At 44.7% G+C, this 11,511-nt stretch overlaps 1 non-coding gene across 1 annotated transcript; it reads left to right on the forward strand.

Annotated features, from left to right (window-relative positions):
* Positions 1 to 6,918: 6,918 nt before the first annotated feature.
* On the forward strand, positions 6,919 to 7,056 carry LOC119937743. Its single transcript, XR_005454195.1, has one exon. It is a non-coding gene; the product is annotated as a small nucleolar RNA SNORA7 (small nucleolar RNA).
* Positions 7,057 to 11,511: the final 4,455 nt, after the last annotated feature.

Genomic DNA, 11,511 nt, shown 5'->3' on the forward strand with positions numbered 1-11,511 from the left:
AGTAAGTGCTTAAAAACAACAGTTACTATTATTATTATTATTATTATTATTATCATTATTATTGTAGTCTAACTGGGAGACTGACACAGAAATAAATTACAGGTTGGAGGAAATGATAGTTGGGGGTGGGAGTGTCATGGAATGGCTAAAGTGACTTTCAGGGGAAATAGTGTGGCCCGAGGTAAAGAGCAAAGGTCTGGGACTCAGAAGCCCTGAGCTCTAATCCGAGTTCCGCCATTTGCCTGCCATAGGACCTTGGGCAAGTTGGTGTTCTCATCTGTAAAATGGAGATTCAGTATTGTTCTCTCTCTCATTCATTCATTCATTTAATCGTATTTATTGAGCATTTACTGTGTGCGGAGCACTAAGCACTTGGGAGGTACAAGTCAGCAATGTATAGAGACAATCCCTACCCAACAACGGGCTCACAGTCCTCTAGATTGTAAACCTCATATAGGATTGTAAACCCCCTCGTTCCCCTCTCCATCCCCCTCATCTTACCTCCTTCCCTTCCCCACAGCACCTGTATATATGTATATATGTTTGTACATATTTATTACTCTATTTATTTATTTATTTATTTTACTTGTACATATCTATTCTATTTATTTTATTTTGCTAGTATGTTTGGTTTTGTTCTCTGTCTCCCCCTTTTAGACTGTGAGCCCACTGTTGGGTAGGGACTGTCTCTATATGTTGCCAATTTGTACTTCCCAAGCGCTTAGTACAATGCTCTCCACACAGTAAGCGCTCAATAAATACAATTGATTGATTGATTGATTGACTGACTGTATCTGGCCTAAGTTGTGCCTACCCCAGTGTTCCCCTCTCAGGGTTGTACCTGGAGAGTTTCCAGTAATCTACCCATCTCGGCTATGGGAGGGAGAGTCAAGCAGAGGCCTAACTACTCCATTCTTAGCTTGGGCAGTTACTAGTGAGTGGAAGGCAATCTGCTACAAGGCAAACCTCATCCATTCTGGGCAGCAGCAGCATGGGAGAGAGTCAAGGGCAGAGACTCCAGTTTACTGCTCAGAAGGTGGCAATGGGAAACCACTTCCATATTTTTGCCAAGAAAACTCTGTGGATACACTACCAGAACGATTGCAGATGGAGAGCAAGGCGTTTTGGGAGAGATGTGTTTATGGTGTCGCTACGGGTCAGAAACGACTCGACAGCATAAGACAAGGTAAGACCCCAGTGCTTAGTACAACACTTGGCATATAGTAAGTGCTTAATAAATTATGTTATTATCATTATTAGATGAGGTGGGGAGAGTAGAGACTAATTGGGGAAGGCCTCATAGAGAATATGTGATTTCAGAAGGGCTTTAAAGAGGGGAGGAGTTCCAGGCCAGGATGGAGGCGGCCGGTGTCTGGAAGGATGGGGGCTATTAAGGTGTTGGCAGCAGGATAGAGGAGAAAAGGGCATAATGAGTAGCTTGCTGTTCTAAAAAATGGTATATTTTAAGCACTTACTACATGCCAGGAACTGTACTGAGTGCTGGGGTCTTACTACTCTCCTACTACAACCCAGCCCACTCACTTCTCCTCTGTCTTGTCTATCCCACCACCAACTTCTCTCCTACTCCCTGCCTCTGGCCTGGAATGTCCTCCCTCTTTATATCCTCTATTACTCTATTTATTTATTTATTTATTTTACTTGTACATATCTATTCTATTTATTTTATTTTGTTAATATGTTTGGTTTTGTTCTCTGTCTCCCCCTTCTAGACTGTGAGCCCACTGTTGGATAGGGACCATCTCTATATGTTACCAACTTGTACTTTCCAAGCGCTTAGTACAGTGTTCTGCACACAGTAAGCGCTCAATACATATGATTGATTGATTGATTAATCCAACAGACAATTATTTTCCCTACCTTCAAAGCCTCACAGAAGGCACACCTCCTCCAAGAGGTCTTCCCTGGTTAAGCCCTCATTTCCTTTTCTCCCTGTCTCTTCCGTTTTACCCTGACTTGCTCTCTTCATTCACCGCCCCAGCCCCACAGCACTCACATACATATCCATGCTTTATTTATTAATATTCATGTCAAGCACTTAGTATAGTGCTCTGCACACAGTAAGCACTCAATAAATATGATTGAATGAATGAATGAATGTTTCATCTCTAGATTCTAAGATAATTGTGAGCAGTGAATGTGTCTATTATATTGTACTCTTCCAACCACTTAGTATAGTGCTCAGCACACAATAGGTGCTCAATAAATACGATTGACTGACTGACTGAACGCAGCACATTTCTCACAATCACAGTCTTAATCCCCGTTTTACAGATGAAGTAACTGAACCACAGAAAATATAAGTGACTTGCCCAAGGTTGCACAGCAGAAAAATGGCCGAGCTGGGATCAGAACTCGGGTCCTTTTGACTTCCAGTCCTGCGTTCAAATCAATTCAATTCAATTATATTCAATTCAATTCAAGTCAATTCAATTGTATTTATTGAGCACTTTCTGTGTGCAGAGCACTGTACTAAGTGCTTGGAAAGTACAATTTGGAAACAAATAGAGACAATCCCTACCCAACAACAGGCTTACAGTCTGGAAGGGGGGAGACAGACAACAAAACAAAATAAAACAAAACAAGTAGACAGGCAGCAATAGCATCAATATAAATGAATAGAACTATAGATATGTGCACATCATCAATGAAATAAATAGAATAATAAATATGTACATATATACACACAAGTATTGGGGGGCGGGGAGGGGGTTAGAGCAGAGGGAGGGAGTCGGGGTGATGAGGAGGGGAGGAGGAGCAGAGGAAAAGGGGGGCTCAGTCTGGGAAGGCCTCCTGGAGGAGGTGAGCTTTCAGTAGGGCTTTGAAGTGGGGAAATGTGCTAGTTTGATGGATGTGAGGTGGGAAGGCATTTCAGGCCAGAGGTAAGACGTGGGCCAGGGGTCGACAGCAGGACAGGAGAGAAAGAGGCCCAGTGAGGAAGTTAGTGGCAAAGGAGTGGAGTGTGTGGGCTGGGCTGTAGAAGGAGAGAAGGGAGGTGAGGTAAGAGGGGCAAGGTGATGGAGAGCTTTGAAGCCAATAGTGAGTTTTTGCTTGAAAGGGAGTTTGGGTTCTATGCACGAGGCACCATTTGAAAGGAGCAAAGACTTCAAGCAGGAATGTTATGTGAGAAGAGAATGGATTACCAACTCTGTTGTGCTCTCCCAAGAACTTAGTACAGTCCTCAGTACACAGTAATTGCTCAGTAAACACCATTGATGTTGAACCAGCAGGAGGGTATACAGCCGATAGAGTGCTTTAAAGAATATGGTCAGAAGTTTGTCATAGAGAGAAATAAGCAACTATCAAAGGTTTTTGAGGAGTAAAGCGTGCAGCATGACATTTTAGAAAAATGATACGAACCGCAGAGTGAAGTATGGGCTGAAGAGGGGAAAGACTGGAAACAGTGAGATCTGTGAGGAGACTGTTGCGGTAGTTGGGGCTAGCGAGGTAGATTTGGAAGGTGGTGAAAAAGCAGGATAGAAAGAATATCGATTCTTTTGAAATGTGGTGTTGGAGAAGGCTTTTACGAATATCATGGACGGCCTGAAAGACAAACAAATGGATTTTAGAGCAAATTAAACCAAAGTTGTCTTTGGAAGGCCAATTAACTCGACTTAGATTAGCATATTTTGGACACCTATTCAGGAGGACTAATTGTCTGGAGAAGACACTAATGCTAGGAAAAGTCCAGGAAAAACATGGAAGAGGCAGACCAACAGCTAGATAGATACAGACCACAACAATGATAACAGAAGAACTGTTAGAAAGGTTGCGGATTATGGCAGAGGACAGGACGTTCTGGAGAAAGTATATCCATGAAGTTGCTATGAACTGAAAATGACAATAATAATAATAATAATGATAGTAATAATTGAAGCTGTTGAACTCCCAGTGAGAGTGAGTATGGATGGAGAATAGAAGGGGATCCAGAACAAAGTATTGAGGTCTACTCACAGATAGGGTAGGAAGAGCTGGTGAAAAAGAATGAGAAGGATTGGCTGATGAGGCAAAAAGTAAAACAAACAAGAACAGTGCCAGATAAAACAAGACTAGATAGTGTTTCCAGGATAAGGGACTTGTCCACATTGAAAAAGATACTGTGCAGCGTGACCTAGTGGGTAGAGTGTGGGCCTGGGAATCAGGAGGATCTGGGTTCTAATTCTGGCTCTGCCATTTGCCTGCTTTCTGACCTAGGACAAGTCACTTAACTTCCCTGTTTCTCAGTTCCCTCATCCTTAAAATGGGGATTAACACTGAGAGCCCCATGTGGGCTTGAGAATGTGTGCAGAGGAATTGATTCCACTGCTAGCAGCTTGTGCAATCCCCCTGGCCCTCTCTCATCCCTGCCGGTCTTGTATTGTATTTTCCCAAGTGCTTAGTACAGTGCTCCGCACACAGTAAGCACTCAATAAGTACAATCGAATGAATGAATACTTAGTGCAGTGAGGAAGTAGGTGGGCAGGGGTGCAGCACAGTGTGAAGCGTAGGGTGGTATTTGCTCACCTTAGCCAGCACAGGCCAAAAGTGGGAATTGAACTCAGAGCTGCACTCTAGACTGTAAGCTCACTGTGGGCAGGGAAAGTGTCTACCAACTCTGTGGTACTGTACTCTGAACAGTATCCAGCATTTAGAACAATGTCCAATGCTTTGAACAGTGCCTGGACCATAGTAAGTGCTTAACAAATGCCATAATTACTATTACTGTCCCAAGCTCTTAGTACAGTGATTTGCACAAGGTAAGTGCTCAATAAATACCATTGATGATGATGATGATGATGATGGTCTAGCTACTGACCCAACAGCAGGTCTGGAGCAAGAGCAAGGAGGAAGGGAAAGGAGAAACACCATCACTGGGGAAGTGCAGGGTGGAACAATAAATAGAGTTTGGGGAGAGCATAGTCATTCATTCAATCCAGTCGAGGGTGGTGACGGTGATGATGAGGTGATTCCCTATCAGGGCCGCCATGTAGAGCAGGAGGAACAGCGCGGCCTGAACCAGCTGCAGATTCCGGACCGCTGAGAATCCTAGCAGGAGGAATTCTGTCTTCAGGGTGACATTGGTCATTTTCTGGGAATTGACGTTGACTGCCTAAGGACATTTAGAAAAGATATGGATGAGAATGATATTCAAGAGAAAAGTGCACAGAAGAGGAGAAACTCTTTGGGCTGAAAGAAATCTCGGGTTTTTTAATGGTAATTTTTCACACTCACTATGTTCCAGACACTGTAATAAACACTAATCAGGTTGTTCTTCTCCAATCAACCTGCCTTGGTTCAGGACGGCACTGAGACCATTCTTGACTCCTAAAAGTCTAGTCCATTTCTAAACATCTGCAAGGATTGTGGTCACATAATTCTACATAATTGGAGTAGCAGTACAGCCTAGTGGAAAGAGGATGGCTCTGGGAGTCTAGGGGAACTTGGTCTTAATCCCGACTCTGCCATTTACCTGCTGGGCGACCTCGGGCAAGTCACTTAACTTTTCTGTTCCTCGATTTTCTCATCTGTAAAATGGGGTTTAAGAGGTTGAGTCCCATACAGGACAGGGATATACGATTGTACATATTTATTACTCTATTTATTTATTTATTTTACTTGTACATATCTATTCTATTTATTTTATATTGTTAATATGTTTGGTTTTGTCCACTGTCTCCCCCTTCTAGACTGTGAGCCCACTGTTGGGTAGGGACCGTCTCTGTATGTTGCCAACTTGTACTTCCCAAGCGCTTAGTACAGTGCTCTGCACACAGTAAGTGCTCAATAAATACGATTGATTGATTGATTGATTGATTGATTCAATTATATTTATTGAGTGCTTACTGCGTGCAGAGCACTATACTAGGTGCTTGGGAAATAAACAGTGATATTGCCTGCCCACAACGAGCTTACAGTCTAGGGCCGGGGAACAGGCGTCATACAAATAAATAAAATTGCAGATATGTACATAAGTGCTGCGGGGCTGGGAGGGGGTAAGACCAAAGGGAGCAAGTCAGGGTGATGCAGAAGGGAGTGGGAGATGAGAGAAAGTGGGGCTTAGACTGGGAAAGCCTCTTGGAGGAGATGTGCCTGCAATAAGGCTTTGAAGTGCAGATGGGAAGAGTAATTGTCTGGAGGATTTGAGGAGGGAGGGCATTCCAGGCCAGAGGTAGGATGTGGGCTAGGGATCGGTGAGACAGGTGAGATCAAGGCACAGGGGCCTGGGAAGAGAGTCCAAATGGAGAGTTAGGAAACAGTGTGGCCTAGTGGAAAGAAAATGGGCCTGGAGAATCAGGGGACTGGGTTCTAATCCCTCCTCCTCTGCTGCTTACCTGCTATGTGACTTAGGCGAGTCACTTAACATCTCTGTGCCTCAGTTCCTTCATCTCTAAAGTGGGGATTTGGTTCCTGGGCTCCCTCCTTCTTAGACCGTGAACCCCATGTGGGACCTGATAATCTTGTACCCACCCCAGCACTTAGTAGAGTGTTTAGCGTACAGGAAGAGCTTAACAAATACCACAATCATTGTTATCACAGAATGAGCAGAAACAGGAACTACCTTGGGAACAGGAGCCCTGACAGGGACAGATACGGGGATAAAGGGGTGGCATGTCTTAGTGGAAAGAGCACGGGCTTGGGAGTCAGAGGTGATGGGTTCTAATCCCAGCTCCACCACTTGTCAGTTGTGTGACTTTGGGCAAGTCACTTAACTTCTCTGTTCCTCAGTTCCCTCATCTGTAAAACTGTGAGCCCCATGTGGGACAACCTGATTACCTTGTAAGCACTTAACAAATAGTATCATTATCATTATTATTATTATTATTAAATGTAAAAAGGGCGCTTTGTTTAATGCCCATGCCCTGTAGATTGTAAGTTCTCTGTGGGCAGGGAATGTATTTATTAACTCTGTTAAACTCTCTGCTCCTCTCAGGATCGCACCTGGAGAGTTTCCAGCACTCTACCAGTCTCGTTTACGAGAGGGAGAGTTAAGCAGAGGCCTACCCATTTCATTCCTAGCTTGGGCAGTGGCTAATGAGGGGAAGGCAATCTGCTACAAGTCAAAACTCACCTGTGCTGGGCAGCAGCAACATGGAAGAGAGTTGAGGGTGGACTCAAGTTTACTGTGTGGAAGGAGGCAATGGTAAACCACATCTGTATTTTTAGCAAGAAAACTCTATGGATCCACTACCAGAATGATCGCAGATGGAGGTGGGGCATTCTGGGAGAGATGTATGTCAGAGGTCATGGGTTCGAATCCTGACTCCACCACATGATGGCTGTGTGACCTTGGGCAAGTCACTTAACTTCTCTGGGGATTGATTGTGAGCCCCACGTGAGGCAACTTGATCACCTTGTATTCCCCCCTGTGCTTAGAACAGTGCTCTGCACATAGTAAGCGCTTAACAAATGTCATTATTATTATTGTTATCATTATTATTATTATTATTATTATTATTATGTGTGCAGTGAGTCACTATGGGTCAGAAATAGCTCAACAGCATAAGACAAGATTGTACTCTCCCAAGAGCTTCGTATGGTGCTCTGCACATAGTAGGCACTCAATAATAATAATGGTATTTGTTAATACCATTAACAAATACCCCCTCGTCCCCCTCTCCATCCCCCCATCTTACCTCCTTCCTTTCCCCACAGCACCTGTATATATGTATATATGTTTGTACATATTTATTACTCTATTTATTTATTTATTTATTTTACTTGTACATATCTATTCTATTTATTTTATTTTGTTAGTATGTTTGGTTTTGTCTCCCCCTTTTAGACTGTGAGCCCACTGTTGGGTAGGGACTGTCTCTATATGTTGCCAATTTGTACTTCCCAAGCGCTTAGTACAGTGCTCTGCACACAGTAAGCGCTCAATAAATATGATTGATTGATTGATTGATTAAGCGCTTCCTATGTGCCAAACACTGTTCTAAGCTCAATCAATATGATTGATCGATTGATTGTAGGAAAGGTTAGGCTGGATCGAGGGATCCAGAGGGTGATGATGATGATGATGGTATTTGTTAAGCGCTTACTATGCGTCAAGCGCTGTTGTAAGCACTAGGGTAGATACAAGCTAATCATGTTGTACGCCATCCCTGTCCCATATGGGGCTCATAGTTTTAATCCTCATTTTCCAGATGAGGTATCTGGTGCACAGAGAAGTGAAGTGACTTGCCCAAGGTCACACAGCAGACAAGTGGTAGAGCCGGGATTAGGTCTTTCTGATTCCCAGACCCGTGCTCTATCCATTAGGCCACTCTGTCTCTCAGCAGCCAATGGTCAGGGAAGAGAGGTAAAGTGGTGCAGGGGGGCCAAAGGCAGGGCCTAGCTGACTCACCAGATTGGGAGAGTAGATCGGGTCAGTGGGTCGACTCTGTAAACCGGGCCATTCTAGTGCCCGGGACAACATTCATTCATCCATTTAATCGTATTTATTGAGCGCTTACTATGTGCAGAGCACTGTTCTAAGCACTTGGGAAAGTACAATATAGCCATAAACAGTGACATTCCCTGCCCACAACAACCGTACAGTCCAGAGGATGAGCTTACATGGGAATGCAGTGCCGGATGGCTATATAGAAGACAAGCCTGGCCCAGGGGAAGGGGTGGAAACAAAGGCCTGGGAATCAATCAGTCAATCAATCAATTGTATTTACTAAGTGCTTACTGTGCGCATATCACTGTTCTAAGCTCTTGGGAGAGTACAATGTAAAAGAGATGGTAAGCACATTCCCGGCCCCTAAGGAGTTTACAGCTAGAGGAGGAGGCAGACATTAATATAAAGAAATAGGTTATGGTTATAATAAATGAATTATGGAGATAATACATGAATTCCAGATATAATAAATACATTATGGATATTATAAATAAATTCTAGATATAATAAATTGATTATGGGGGTAATTTCCCTCCCTCCCCACCCCACTTTACTTCCCTGTGTAAACTCTTGCACCAAAGGCTGGCTACAGGTCTGTGGCTATTGGTGGGACAGCGGGAGATGAGTGGGGGGGCAGGGAAATGAATAAGTTACGGGTGGGGGGTGGGGAGGCGTGTCTGTGTGTGGTATTTGTTCGGCACTTACTATGTGCCAAGCACTGTACTAACCTCTAGGATAGACACGAAATAATCAGGTCCTACGTGAAGCTCACAGTCTAAGTCAGAGGGACAACATTCATTCATTCATTCAGTCAGTCAGTCATATTTACTGAGTGCTTACTGTGTGCAGAGCACTGTACTAAGCGCTTGGGAAGGACAAGTTGGCAACACATAGAGACAGTCCCTACCCAACAGCAGGCTCACAGTCTAGAAGGGGGAGACAGACAACAAAACAAAACATATTAACAAAATAAAATAAATGGACTAAATATGTACAAGTAAAATAAATAGCGTAATAAATACGTACAAACATATATACATATGTACAGGTGCTGTGGGGAGGGGAAGGAGGTAAGGCGGGAGGGATGGGGAGGGGTGGAGGGGGAGAGGAAGGAGGGGGCTTAGTCTGGGAAGGCCTCCTGGAGGAGGTGAGCTCTCAGTAGGGCTTTGAAGGGAGGAAGAGAGCTAGCTTGGCAGCTGTGCGGGGGGGAGGGCATTCCAGGCCAGGGGGAGGATGTGGGCCGGGGGTCAATGGCGGGACAGATGAGAACGAGGCACAGTGAGGAGATCAGTGGCAGAGGAGCGGAGGGTGTGGGCTGGGCTGGAGAAAGAGAGAAGGGAGGTGAGGTAGGAGGGGGCGAGGGGATGGAGAGTCTTGAAGCCGAGGGTGAGGAGTTTTGCCTGATGCGTAGGTTGATTGGTAGTCACTTGAGATTTTTGAGGAGGAGAGTAACATGCCCAGAGCGTATCTGCACAAAGATGATCCGGGCAGCGGCATGAAGTATGGATTGAAGAGGGGAGAGACAGGAGGATGGGAGATCGGAGAGGAGGCTGATGCAGTAATCCAGTCGGGATAGGATGAGAGATTGAATTAGCAGGGTAGTGGTTTGGATGGAGAGGAAAGGGTGGGTCTTGGTGATGTTGCGGAGGTGAGACCGGCAGGTTTTGGTGACAGATTGGATGTGGGGGTGAACGAGAGAGCGGAGTAAAGGATGACACCAAGTTTGCAGGCTTGTGAGATGGGAAGGATGGTAGTGCCATCAACAGTGATGGGAAAGTCAGGGAGAGGGCAGGGTTTGGGAGGGAAGATAAGAAGTTCAGTCTTGGACATGTTGAGTTTTAGATGGCAGGCAGACATCCAGATGGAGATGTCCAAAGGCAGGAGGAGATACGAGCCTGGAGGGAGGGAGAGAGAACAGGGGCAGAGATGTAGATTTGGGTGTCATCAGCATAGAGACGATAGTTGATGATAAAGATGATGATACAACAGGTATTGAATCCCCATTTTGCAGATGAAGGAACTGAAGCACAGAGCGACTTGCCCAAGGTGACACAGCAGGTAACTGGCAGAGCCGGAATTAGAACCCAGGTCTTCTGAGTCCCAGGCCTGTGCTCTTTCCACTAGGTCACCCTGCTTCTCTACTGTGTGAGCTTGATTGTGTGGGCTTGTGAGCACTTGTGGGGGTCTAGGTCCATGTTTGTGCTAGTGAATGTATGTGTGAGTGAGAGAAGAACATTGTTTCACGAAAAAGTGAGAGAGTGTGGAGAAATGTCAGTAAAAAGTCTAGATAGTGAGAATGCAAGATGGCAAAGAGTTAGTCAAAGAAGTCTGCTCTCTTTGCTGGGGCCTACTTAGAAACCAGGAACCAGTAGCACGGGTTCTAATTCTGGCTTTGTCACTTGTCAGCTGTGTGACCTTGGGCAAATCACTTCACTTCTCTGGGCCTCAGTTACCTCATCTGTAAAATGGGGATTAAGACGGTGAGCCCCGTGTGGGACACGGACTGTGTCCAATCTGATTTGCCTGTATCTACCCCAGCACTTAGTACAGTGCCTGGCATAGAGTAAGTGCTTAATAAATACCACTTAAAAAAAAAAAAAGACCTAAGGATCAGACTCTGCCCTGGGTCCTTTCAGTGTCAGGTGCGATGATAAAACAATTCCAACATAAAGTACCTGAACTTGAAAAGGGGCGAAATCTCAGAGGTATAGAGTTCCTTTAACTTCAGCGATTCATTCTGTTCTAGACTGGATGATTCTCTGAGGCCTTGTAGTTCATTAAACCAACAGTAATTAGCTGTTCATGTGGCCCATTTTCTAGGGTTCTGTCTACTTATTCATCTGATTTCTGCAATTATTCTGAATGTGTCTAGAGAGTTAATAACCTTGATGTTGATAAATACTCTGCCGCTATCAAGAGCCGTTGGAGACCTTTGGAAGGATTCAGAAGGAAGCAGCAGTTTGGAAAGGTTATAAAGACATTTGGACTCTCTAGCCAAAAGAATAAAAGGTTGAGGGGTCTCATGTCTTTAATTATCTGGAGAACCCCTTCCCCAAAGTGACTGAATGGAATTTTCTCTTCCTTCTCTTCTTAGGAAGGCAAAGTCGTCCTCTTGAACTCGAAGGAGG

Source organism: Tachyglossus aculeatus, chromosome 1 (assembly GCF_015852505.1).
Source record: "Tachyglossus aculeatus isolate mTacAcu1 chromosome 1, mTacAcu1.pri, whole genome shotgun sequence".
Classification (NCBI taxonomy): Eukaryota; Metazoa; Chordata; class Mammalia; order Monotremata; family Tachyglossidae; genus Tachyglossus; species Tachyglossus aculeatus.